The following is a 12,754-nucleotide window of genomic DNA, read 5'->3' as shown; positions in this document are numbered from 1 at the left end:
ACACAAATGTGGGAAGCATTGGAGTCAACACGGACCAGCATTCCTGTGGAGCGCTTTCGACACGTAGAGTCCATGCCCCGACAAATTGAGGCTGTTCGGAGGTAAAAAAATATAAATTTTAAAAGGGGGTGCAACTCAATATTAGAAAGGTGTTCCTAATGTTTTGTACACTCAGTGTAGTTTACCAAATAGCAGTTTTCCATTTTTACATGTGTAAAGTTGGTAAAATAATTTTACCAGCAGTATGGCACAGTCAGGAGAAGCTACATTTCCAAAAGTTCCAAGCGGTAAAAACTGTTTTTTGAGACAGGGGTGTCACCAAAACGATGTTGTAGTCATTAGGTATGTCATAGCCAATTTTGAAAAGGTGCATTATGATATATTACAAGCTCAAAACACGTTTCAGCTAAAATGATAATTATGACAGTAACTGTGGGCATATGCATGACAATTAAACCTAGCCCTAATCGTTACCCAAAATGCTATAATCGTCAGACTTACTTGGGATCTAATAGTGATTGACCACCTCCACTGACGGACATGGATGTTTTAAATCTGCTTTGTAGCAATTTCTAGGTGTGTGAGCCGATCACAACAGATGTATTTGTATAGATCTAGGTGTGTGAGCCGATCACAACATAGATGTATTTGTATAGAGATCTGCCAACCCTGTCAAATTTTTTAGAGTACCAGACACACGAGGAAAATTGCACGCACCGAATTGGGGTTTACCTTTCCACGGTGTGGAAAAAGGATTTGTCCATGCGTTTACGTACAGCTGACAGTCGGCAAACTCAGCATCACAACAAACAGTAGGAGGGGAGACACTGGGTAGTTATGCCGAATAATAATGTATTAACCTCCATTTCCGTTGACACAAACTCCATACATGTCTGTGTGTTGCAGCTCGAGAATCGGGATGTTCGATTTACTCAGTGGATTTATTTATACAAAGAAGCAAAAGAAAAGAAAAAAAAAATTAAAATCAGGTCCTATTCATTTCTGCATACTTTTAACTCAGATCTCATACATGGACAGAGAATTGGGTAGTTGGTACGCAAAATGAGTGCATGTTGGCAGGTCTGTGTATATTTGAGATGGGATACATTTGCAGAACAACACCCATGAATGGATTGTCATCTGAATGGTTTGTTAATGTAATTGGATTTCAGAAGTTATTTTTAATGTCAGGTGTAGACTCAGCCTAAGGCCATTCATTAAAATATGTACAATTTGCCCAACTTTATCCAAATCCCTGGAAACCCATGTTCCCAAAAGCCACCCTTAATCCAGATATAGGCCAAACACTATATTCTCTCCTAAATTAACCTGAAACATAAAAACAGAAAAGATTTGAGTCGCAAGAATCTCCCAGAATGCCCAGGTTTCCTGGCCTCCGTTCACACACTGCTAGTGTAGCAGCTAGGCCTTGTTCTTCAAATTTCCTTTCATAAAAGGCCGTCATGCCTTAGTTGGCTTATGAATTGGCAATAACTGTTGCAGAATTAATAAGGCAGTGGTCAAAAAAGAAATCACGGCTGTCTATATTAAACTATTAGTATGCTTAAACAATGCCCCTTGACAGAGATCAGCTTGTACAAAGACCTTGATGATCCAGATTTTCCGGATTAAAGCCTATGGTTTAAACAGACTAAGAAATAGGCTTCCAAACAAATCTCATTAACACTGAGAAGAACCAATTAAGATATGCAATTATAAGCAGCAAACAGAGGGAAACTGGCAGTTCCAAGTGTGTGTAGAGACATGGACAGAGTTTCTGAACAAGTTTAACACATTCTGGATCAGGGGAAATCTACCTGATAATGTAGCAAAACATAGCCTATTTGTCTAACATTTCAGTAACACCTTCAAAATACTGTACATTTCCTAGTATAAAATAGTAAATCTACAATAAGACTAATACTTCATTCTTGAGCACCAAAAATATGACCTGGTAAAGAACAAAAGACTGATTTTCAAATTCACATTACGTACACAAGTGTTGTCGAAATATCAGAATTTTGACTTCGATACCAGGTTCAGTATCACAATTAGGTTTGCACATTTTGTGGGAAAATTCAGGTGGAAACTAAAAGGAATATGGGAATTAACAGAAATATGCAAATTAATATTAATACCATTTAAAATTGAGATGTTTTTTGTATTGGATATATTTACCATATAACATAAGTCGACATAATTGAAATTAAATCCTTCCATTAGAAAAAATAAAATGTAGTTACAAATTGAACATTAATGAAATTGGATGATTTCACTGAACAACAAAAGGGAATACTGAATGATCTCCCACAAACATTTTCAACATACATCTGTAAAATGATAGCCTAGAAACAAAAGCTTTGGTTGTCTTCCTCTCAGGCTTCCATGTCTTCTCCCTTGACCTCAATGTCCACCTCTTGAACATCAGACCGAGGCCTCATCTTCACTGTCACTTTCCAACCTTGTTGAGAATGGCTTGTCTTTAGGCTCAAAAAGCCTCAAATTTGGCCTCATCCAGGCAACGGTGGTAAGACACGGTAGTGATGACACCATGGGCCTTGATCTCTGCACCAGACAGGATGCTCTTGCCAGAATACTTGGGGTCCTACATGTACGCTGTAGCGTGTTTGGGCTTCAGGCAGAAGTCTTCACACTTTTTGATGCATTTCTTAACTGCAGTTTCCCCTGCCTGGGGCAACAGTGAAGTGGGCAGGGTGGTCCGGATTTCTTCTCTTACATCGGGAAGCAGATTCTGAACAGACTGGATGGCATGGTCTCCCTCAATCCATGCAATGGCAACTGCAATATGTTTCAGGAGTTTCAGGCTGCTTACCACTCTCTCCCAAAATACATAATCCAGGAGGATCCTCTCTATGGGGCTGTCCATATCGGCAGACTGCGATATGGCCATTTCTTGGAGAGACACCTTCCCTTCCAGGAGACTGTCAAACATGACGACAACACCACCCCCAACGGGTGTTGTTGGGCAGCTTCAATGTGGTGCTCTTATTCTTCTCACTTTGCATGGTGAGGTAGATTGCTGCAATAACTTGGTAACCCTTCACATACCTAACCATTTCTTTGGCTCTCTTGTAGAATGTATCCATTGTTTTCAGTGCCATGATGTCCTTGAGGAGCAGATTCAATGCATGAATAGCACAACCAATGGGTGTGAAGTGAGGGTAGGACCAAGCAGCCTTCATGTTCGCAGCATTGTCTGTCACCAGTGCAAATACCTTCTACGTTCCAAGGTCACTGACTGCCTTCAGCTCATCTGCAATGTAGAGACTGGTGTGTCGGTTGTCCCTTGTGTCTGTGCTCTTGTAGAATACTGGTTGAGGGGTGGAGAGGATTTTGTTAATTATTCCTTGCCCACGAACATTAGACCACCCATCAGAGATGATTGCAATACATTGTCCTTTCTCTATGATTTGCTTGACCTTCACTTGAACTCTGCTGAACTCTGTATCCAGTAAATCTGGTTGGGGGGGGAGTGTATGCTGGGCGAAGAACATTCAGAAATATCTTCCAATACACATTGCCTGTGAGCATCAGGGGTGAACCAGTGGAATACAAAGCTTGAGCAAGACATTCATCAGCAATTCTGACTACATTCCTCCATTGAGTCAAAAACAACTTCTGATTCCAGGAAGAACATGAGCTGTTGCTATCGATAAGGTGTCCGATTCATCATTTTCACCTCGAATAGAAGTAGAGGGACTTTTGTCAGAGGTTGCTTGTTGTGAGAGCTGAGGGAACTGTATGCACTTGGCCAGATGATTCTACATCTTCGCTGCATTCTTCACATATGATTTGGCACAGTATTTGCAAACGTTACACAGATTGTCCTTCTACATTAGCTGCAGTGAAATGTCTACCCATCAGATAGTGCCAGTTGCATTTACCTGTAAAGATTAGATTTTTTTTTTGTAAAAAACAAATACAATTCCATTTACAGATAAATACACTGCTAAAAAAATAAAGGGAACACTAAAATAACACATCCTAGATCTGAATGAATGATGAAATACTTTTTACTTTACATAGTTGAATGTGCTGACAAATCACGCACAAATTATCAATGGAAATCAAATTTATCAACCCATGGAGGTCTGGATTTGGAGTCGCACTCAAAATGAAAGTGGAAAACCACACTACAGGCTGATCCCTTTGATGTAATGTCCTCAAAACAAGTCAAAATGAGGCTCAGTCGTGTGTGTGGCCTCCACGTTCCTGTATGACCTCCCTACAACACCTAGGCATGCTCCTGGTGAGATGGCGGATGGTCTCCTGAGGGATCTCCTCCCAGACCTGGACGAAAACATCCGCCAACTCCTGGACAGTCTATGGTGCAACGTGGCGTTGGTGGATGGAGCGAGACATGATGTCCCAGATGTGCGCAATTGGATTCAAGTCTGGGGAACGGGCGGGCCAGTCCATAGCATCAATGCCTTACTCTTGCAGGAACTGCTGACACACTCCAGCCACATGAGGTCTAGCATAGTCTTGCATTAGGAGGAACCCAGGGCCAACCGCACCAGCATATGGTCTCACAAGGGGTCTGAGGATCTCATCTCTGTACCTAATGGCAGTCAGGCTACCTCTGGCGAGCAGATGGAGGGCTGTGCGGCCCCCAACGAAATGCCACCCCACACCATGACTGACCCACCGCCAAACCGGTCATGCTGGAGGATGTTGCAGGCAGCAGAACGTTCTCCATGGCGTCTCCAGACTCTGTCACGTCTGTCACATGTGCTCAGTGTGAACCGGCTTTCATCTGTGAAGAGCACAGGGCACCAGTGGCGAATTTGCCAATCTTGGTGTTCTCTGGCAAATGCCAAACGTCCTGCACGCTGTTGGGCTGTAAGCACAACCCCCACCTGTGGACGTCAGGCCCTCATACCACCCTCATTGAGTCGGTTTCTGACCGTTTGAGCAGACACATGCACATTTGTGGCCTGCTGGAGGTCATTTTGCAGGGCTCTGGCAGTGCTCCTCCTGCTCCTCCTTGCACAAATGCAGAGGTCCTGCTGCTGGGTTGTTGCCCTCCTCCACGTCTCCTGATGCACTGGCCTGTCTCCTGGTAGCACCTCCATGCTCTGGACACTACGCTGACAGACACAGCAAACCTTCTTGCCACAGCTCACATTGATGTGCCATCCTGGATGAGCTGCACTACCTGAGCCAGGTGTGTGGGTTGTAGACTTAGTCTCATGCTACCACTAGAGTGAAAGCACCGCCAGCATTCAAGTGACCAAAACAGTCAGAAAGCATAGGAACTGAGAAGTGGTCTGTGGTCGCCACCTGCAGAGCCCCTCCTTTATTGGGGGTGTCTTGCTAATTGCCTACAATTTCCACCTGTGGTCTATTCCATTTGCACAACAGCATGTGAAATTTATTGTCAATCAGTGTTGCTTCCTAAGTGGACAGTTTGATTTCAAAGAAGTGTGATTGACTTGGAGTTACATTGTGTTGTTTAAGTGTTCCCTTTATTTTTTTTAGCAGTGTAGTTAACCTGTTACTCCTACCCCCTACTTTTTCGAACATTCTGTTAAAAATCGTGCAACATTTCAGCGCCCTGCTACTCATGCCAGGAATATAGTATATGCATATGATTAGTATGTGTGGATAGAAAACACTCAGAAGTTTATAAAACTGGTTAAATCACAGCTGAGACTAACAGAACGTGCGTTTCATTGAAAAGTGCAGGAAAATCTGATCACTGAAAATGGGAAAATATATCCATACGCCACTTCAACCAATTGTTAAACGTGGTTGCAATACCTACAGCTTCCACACGATGTCAACAGTCTTGTCATTTGCCTACGATTTGTTTCTTGGTCAAACAGACACAAGGCAGCGCAGTTCTTCCGGTCTCCGACCAGATATTTTGGTTGAGATTTACCCGGACATTATTTCCAGACGTACAGCTATAGAATATACATCGCCTCGTGATCAATTTGATCGCTTATTAACGTTTACTAATACTTAGTTGCATTACAAAAGTATTTCGAAGTGTTTTGTGAAAGTTTATCGTCAACTTTTTTAATTTTAAAAAATGACGTTACGTTATAAAACGCTATTTTTTTCGTTGATCACACAGTCTTCATAGATCGATATCTAGGCTATATATGGACCGATTTAATCGGAAAAAAGACCCAATAGTGATGTTTATGGGACATCTAGGAGTGCCAACAAAGAAGATGGTCAAAGGTAATGAATGTTTTATATTTTATTTGTGCGTTTTGTGTAGCGCCGACTATGCTAATTATTTTGCGGGTCTTTTGGGGTGTTACATGCTATCAGATAATAGCTTCTCATGCTTTCGCCTAAAAGCATTTTGACGGCATAGTGTTGTACTAATGGTTCTCTTTGAGACTGTGGTCCCAGCTCTCTTCAGGTCATTGACCAGGTCCTGCCGTGTAGTTCTGGGCTGATCCCTCACTTTCCTCATGATCATTGATGCCCCATGAGGTGAGACCTTGCATGGAGCCCCAGACCGAGGGTGATTGACCGTCATCTTGAACTTCTTCCATTTTCTAATAATTGCGGCAACAGTTGTTGCCTTCTCACCAAGCTGGAGTTACATTGTCCTGGAGCCCATCCCAGCCTTGTGCAGGTCTACAATTTTATCCCTGATGTCCTTACACAGCTCTCTGGTCTTGGCCATTGTGGAGAGGTTGAAGTCTTGTTTGATTGAGTGTGTGGACAGGTGTCTTTTATACAGGTAACGAGTTCAAACAGGTGCAGTTAATACAGGTAATGGAGTGGAGAACAGGAGGGCTTCTTAAAGAAAAACAAACAGGTCTGTAAGAGCTGGAATTCTTACTGGTTGGTAGGTGATCAAATACTTATGTCAAGCAATAAAATGCAAATTAATTACTTAAAAATCAAACAGTGATTTTCTGGATTTTTGTTTTAGGTTCCATCTCTCACAGTTGAGTGTACCTATGATAAAAACTACAGACCTCTACATGCTTTGTCAGTAGGAAAACCTGCAAAATTGGCAGTGTATGAAATACTTGTTCTCCCCACTGTACAGTGGGGCAAAACAGTATTTAGTCAGCCACCAATTGTGCAAGTTCTCCCACTTAAAGATGAGGCCTGTCATTTTCATCATAGGTACACTTCAACTATGACAGAAAAAATATCCAGAAAAATCTATTCTGACCCACTGGAATTGTGATAGTGAGTTAAGTGAAATAATCTGTCTGTAAGCAATTGTTGTTAAAATTACTTGTGTCATGCACAAAGTAGATGAACTTGCACAATTGGTGGCAACTAGTTAACCTTACAGTTAACTAGTCCAACGCAATAACGCCTTTCCTCTCTCTCGTTGCACTCCACAAGGAGACTGCCTGTTACGCGAATGCAGTAGCCAAGGTAAGTTGCTAGCTAGCATTAATCTTATTTTTATTGGATTTCTTTATTTCACCTTTATTTAACCAGGTAGGCAAGTTGAGAACAAGTTCTCATTTACAATTGCGACCTGGCCAAGAAAGCAAAGCAGTTCGACATAAAACGACAGAGTTACACATGGAGTAAAACAAACATACAGTCAATAATACAGTATAAACAAGTCTATATACGATGTGAGCAAATGAGGTGAGAACTTCTTGCGTGGAGCCATGCCGGATCCGGTAGCGTAATCGTAGCCTCAAGCTCAATACCATAACGCAACGTTAACTATTCATGAAAATCGCAAATTAAATGAAATTAATATGCTAACTCTCAAGCTTAGCCTTTTGTTAACAACACTGTCATCTCAGATTTTCAAAAATATGCTTCTCAAGCATAGCAAACTAGCATTTGTGTAACAGTAATGATAACTAGCGTAGCATTTAGCATTAGCATCAGCAGGAAACATTTTCACAAAAACCAGCAAAAACATTCAAATAAATCTTTTACCTTTGAAGAACTTCGGATGTTTTCAATGAGGAGACTCAGTTAGAGCAATGTTCAGTTTTTCCTGAAAGATTTTTTGTGCAGGAGAAAATCGGTCCGTTTGTTGTGTCACGTTTGGCTACCAAAAAAAAAAAAAAACGAAAATTCAGTTATCCAAACGCCAAACTTTTTTCCAAATTAACTCCATAATGTCGACTGAAACATGGCAAACGTTGTTTAGAATCAATCCTCAAGGTGTTTTTCTCTTCAATGATGCACACTTGTTTCTCATCATCTTTGCCATCTCAGTTCTCAATGTGGGCCCCTGGCAAATGTAGTCTCTTATGGCCAATCTTCCAATGATATGCCTACAAATACGTCACAATGCTGCAGACATCTTGGAGGAACGGCAGAGCGCATAAGCTCGTTCACAGCATATTCACAGCCATATAAGGAGACAATGGAAAACAGAGCCTCAAAAATCCTGCTCATTTCCTGGTTGAAGTTGCATCTTGGTTTCGCCTGTAAGATCAGTTCTGGGGCACTCAAAGATAATATCTTTGCAGCTTTGAAAACAGAGTGTTTTCTTTCCAAAGCTGGCAATTATATGCATAGTCGAGCATCTTTGACAAAATATTGCGCTTAAAACGGACACGTTTTTTTATCCAATAATGAAATAGCACCCCCCTAGCTTCAACTGGATAAGGGAGGTAGAGGCAAAAAAAGTCCATGGTGGCAAAGTAAATACAAAATAGCAAGTAAAACACTGGAATGGTATATTTACAGTAGAAGAATGTGCAAAGTAGAAATAAAAATAATGGGGTGCAAAGGAGCAAAATAATTAATTAATACAGTAGGGAAAGAGGTCGTTGTTTGGGCTAAATTATAGAAAAACAACCAATCATAACCACTAGTTAACTACACATGGTTGATGATTTTACTAGATATTATCTAGAGTGTCCTGTGTTGCATATAATCTGACTGAGCATACAAGCATAGGCAGAAGCAGGTGCGTAAACATTCATTCAAACAGCACTTTCGTGCGTTTTGTCAGCAGCTCTTTGTTGTGCATCAAGCATTGCGCTGTTTATGACTTCAAGCCTATCAACTCCCGAGATGAGGCTGGTGTAACCGAAGTGAAATGGCTAGCTAGTTAGCGTGCGCTAATAGCATTTCAAACATCACTCGCTCTGAGCCTTGGGGTGGTTGTTTCCCTTGCTCTGCATGGGTAACGCTGCTTCAATGGTGGCCGTTGTCACTGTTGCTGGTTTAAGCCCAGGGAAGAGCGAGAAGAGGGATGGAAGCTGTACTGTTACACTGGCAATACTAAAGTGCCTATAAGAACATCCAATAGTCAAAGGTTAATTAAATGTATTTATTTCACCTTTATTTAACCAGGTAGGCTAGTTGAGAACAAGTTCTCATTTGCAACTGCAACCTGGTCAAGATAAAGCGTATCAATTCGAAACATACAACACAGAGTTACACATGGAATAAACAAAACATACAGTAGAACAAAAGAAAACAAAAAGTCTATATACAGCGAGTGCAAATGAGGTAAGTTAAGGAAATAAATAGGCCATGGTGGTGAAGTAATTACAATATAGAAATTAAACACTGGAATGGTAGATCGGCAGAAGATGAATGTGCAGGTAGAGATACTGTGGTGCAAAGGAGCAAAATAAATAAATACCAGTATGGGGATGAGGTAGGTAGATAGATGGGCTGTTTACAGATAGGCTAAGTACAGGTGCAGTAATCTGTAAACTGCTCTGACAGCTGGTGCTTAAAGCTAGTGAGGGAGATGTGAGTCTCCAGCTTCAGAGATTTTTGCAATTCGTTCCAGTCATGGGCAGCAGAGAACTGGAAGGAAAGACGACCAAAGGAGGAATTGGCTTTGGGGTGACCAGTGAGATATACCTGCTGGAGCGCGTGCTACGAGTGGGTGCTGCTAAGGTGACCAGTGAGCTGAGATAAGGCGGGACTTTACCTAGAAGAGACTTGTAGATAACCTGTAGCCAGTGGGTTTGGCGACGAGTATGAAGTGAGGGCCAACCAACAAGAGCGTACAGGTCGCAATGTGGGTAGTGTATGGGGCTTTGGTGACAAAACAGATGGCACTGTGATAGACTGCATCCAGTTTGTTGAGTAGAGTGTTGGAGGCTATTTTATAGATGACATCACCGAAGTCGAGGATCGGTAGGATGGTCAGTTTTACGAGGGTATGTTTGGCAGAATGAGTGAAGGATGCTTTGTTGCGATATAGGAAGCAGAGTCTAGATTTAATTTTGGATTGGAGATGCTTAATGTGAGTCTGGAAGGAGAGATTACAGTCTAACCAGACACCCAGGTATTTGTAGTTGTCCACGTATTCTAAGTCAGAGCCGTCCAGAGTAGTGATGCTGGATGGGCGAGCAGGTGCGGGCAGCGATCGATTGAAAAGCATGCATTTAGTTTTACTTGCGTTTAAGAGCAGTTGGAGGCCACGGAAGGAGAGTTATGGCATTGAAGCTCGTCTGGAGGTTAGTTAACAGTGTCCAAGGAGGGGCCAGAAGTATACAGAAATACAAATGGTATAGAGGGAAATAGTCCTATAATTCCTATAATAGCTACAACCTAAAACTTCTTACCTGGGGATATTGAAGACTCATGTTAAAAGGAACCACCAGCTTTCATATGTTCTCATGTTCTGAGCAAGGAACTGAAACGTTAGCTTTCTTACAAAGCACATATTGCACTTTTACTTTCTTCTCCAACACTTTGTTTTTGCATTATTTAAACCAAATTGAACATGTTTCATTATTTACTTGAGGCTAAATAGATTTTATTGATGTATTATATTAAGTTAAAATAAGTGTTCATACATTGTTGTAATTGTCATTATTACAACAAAAAATTTAGATTTTTTTTATTTGTTTTTTTATCGGCCAAGTAAAATCGGTATCTGCTTTTTTGGTCCTCCAATAATCGGTATCGGCGTTGAAAAATCATAAAAATCGGTCGACCTCTAGTATAGAGTACAGTATATACATATGAGAGGAGTAATGTAGGGTATTATATTAAGTGGCATTGTTTAAAGTGGCTAGTGATAAATTGATGTAAAAAATGTTTCTAATATTAAAGTGGCTGGAGTTGAGTCAGTATTTTGGCAGCAGCCACTCAATGTTAGTGGTGGCTGTTTAAACAGTCTGACGGCCTTGAGATAGACTGAAAAACAGCTTCTCGGTCACTGTTGTAAGCTAACTTTTTTTATGAATTTAAGCAAAATACCCGGGCTTAACTTTCATGGAACATTTCGGAATGTTTCTGACCCTTTGCAACCCTAATCACGATACCCGATATCATCACCAGGGCATAAAATTACATTTTTGTTCTACCAGCCACTGCGGCAGGTAGATTTAAAAACCTACCACTAAGACTTTTTTACTAGGTACATTTTTTCTTGCAGGTAAAATTACACCAACACAAAAAAATATGAGCATGCTTTGTAATGTTTCTAAAACAAATGTATTAGCAGTAAGAAGTAACATGGTATATTGTTTAATTTCATTTTTTGTGATGTGATTCTTTTAACCAAGATATCACAGATGAGACAAGAATGTTCACCTTCCCCTTTAAGGGCAGGAGGTTACTGTGGTAACACGACTCAGGCATGTTTGAGCCTGCGAGATTTGAATCTTGACTAGTAGAAGCGCTGTCTTTTCCCTAGCAGTTGAAACTCAAACATAGAAAAACTACCTAGCTTATGAACAAAATGAGAATGGGCAAGAAACACAAGGACAAAGTTTCACATTAGTAGACTTCCGTTTCAAGTCAATTAGACCAACTTTTACACCAGTGGGCAGTTCTTCACGTGCACACAGCCCCAGCCAGGCAGTGTTGCAGCGCGAGGTGGAATAGGCTATATAGAATTCACAGTTCTTAGACTCCTTGTGATTAATTTACCAGCTATGAAGAAAATGGCAGAAATACTGAGAAAACATCTACTGCAACATTTATTTTACTATAAAAAATTGAATATTTTTTTATTCACAAATGCAAATGAGCACTGTGGACTTGAGACATGCCCGATTAATAAGGAACGATTTCAAGTTCATAACAAATCGGTAATCCGCATTTTTGGACGCCCATTATGACCGATTACATTGCACTCCACGAGGAGACTGCGTGGCAGGCTGACCACCTGTTACGCGAGTGCAGCAAGGAGCCACGGTAAGTTGCTAGCTAGCATTAAACTTATCAACAAAAACAAATCTTAACATAATCACTAGTTAACTACACATGGCTGATGATATTACTAGTTTAGCCTCCCGGGTGGCGCAGTAGTTAAGGGCCCTGTACTGCAGCGCCAGCTTGGTTGGGTTGTATATCGGAGGACGCATGACTTTCAACCTTCGTCTCTCCCGAGCCCGTATGGGAGTTGTAGCGATGAGACAAGATCGTAGCTACTAAAACAATTGGATAACCCCAAATTGGTGGGAAAACAAGCTAGTTTAACTAAATAAATATAGCAAATAAATCAATTTATCATCGAATCACAACCTACTTCGCCAAACGGGTGATGATTTAACAAGCGCATTCGTGAAAAAAAAGCACTATCGTTGCACCAATGTACCTAACCATAAACATCAATGCCTTAAAATCAATACACAAGTATGTTTTAAACCTACATATTTAGTTAAGAAATTCATGTTAGTAGGCAATATTAACTAGGGAAATTGTCACTTCTCTTGTGTTCAGCGAAAGCAGAGTCAGGGTATATGCAGCAGTTTAGGTAGCCTGGCTCATTCATAACATTGAAGGTTGTGCAATGTAATAGAAACATTTAGACGTATGGATGCCACCCATTCGATAAAATACGTAACGGTTC

The 12,754-nt window shown here is 41.1% G+C and overlaps 1 protein-coding gene across 7 annotated transcripts in view; it reads right to left on the bottom strand.

Moving 5' to 3' along the window:
* The window catches only part of gna11b (guanine nucleotide binding protein (G protein), alpha 11b (Gq class)), a 75,820-nt gene that overhangs the window by 49,982 nt on the left and 13,084 nt on the right, over positions 1 to 12,754 (bottom strand). Inside the window, exon 1 of one of the 7 annotated variants that reach the window (XM_052480511.1) lies at positions 7,909 to 7,932. The exons of the other annotated variants lie outside the window; for them this stretch is intronic. The gene's annotated coding sequence lies outside the window, so the exon portion shown is untranslated. Of the gene's footprint in view, positions 1 to 7,908; positions 7,933 to 12,754 lie in introns of those variants that run through there. 7 annotated transcript variants of the gene reach the window in all.

This window comes from Oncorhynchus keta, chromosome 26 (assembly GCF_023373465.1).
Source record: "Oncorhynchus keta strain PuntledgeMale-10-30-2019 chromosome 26, Oket_V2, whole genome shotgun sequence".
Lineage (NCBI taxonomy): Eukaryota > Metazoa > Chordata > Actinopteri > Salmoniformes > Salmonidae > Oncorhynchus > Oncorhynchus keta.
This window is presented reverse-complemented; position numbering and strand designations above follow the sequence as displayed.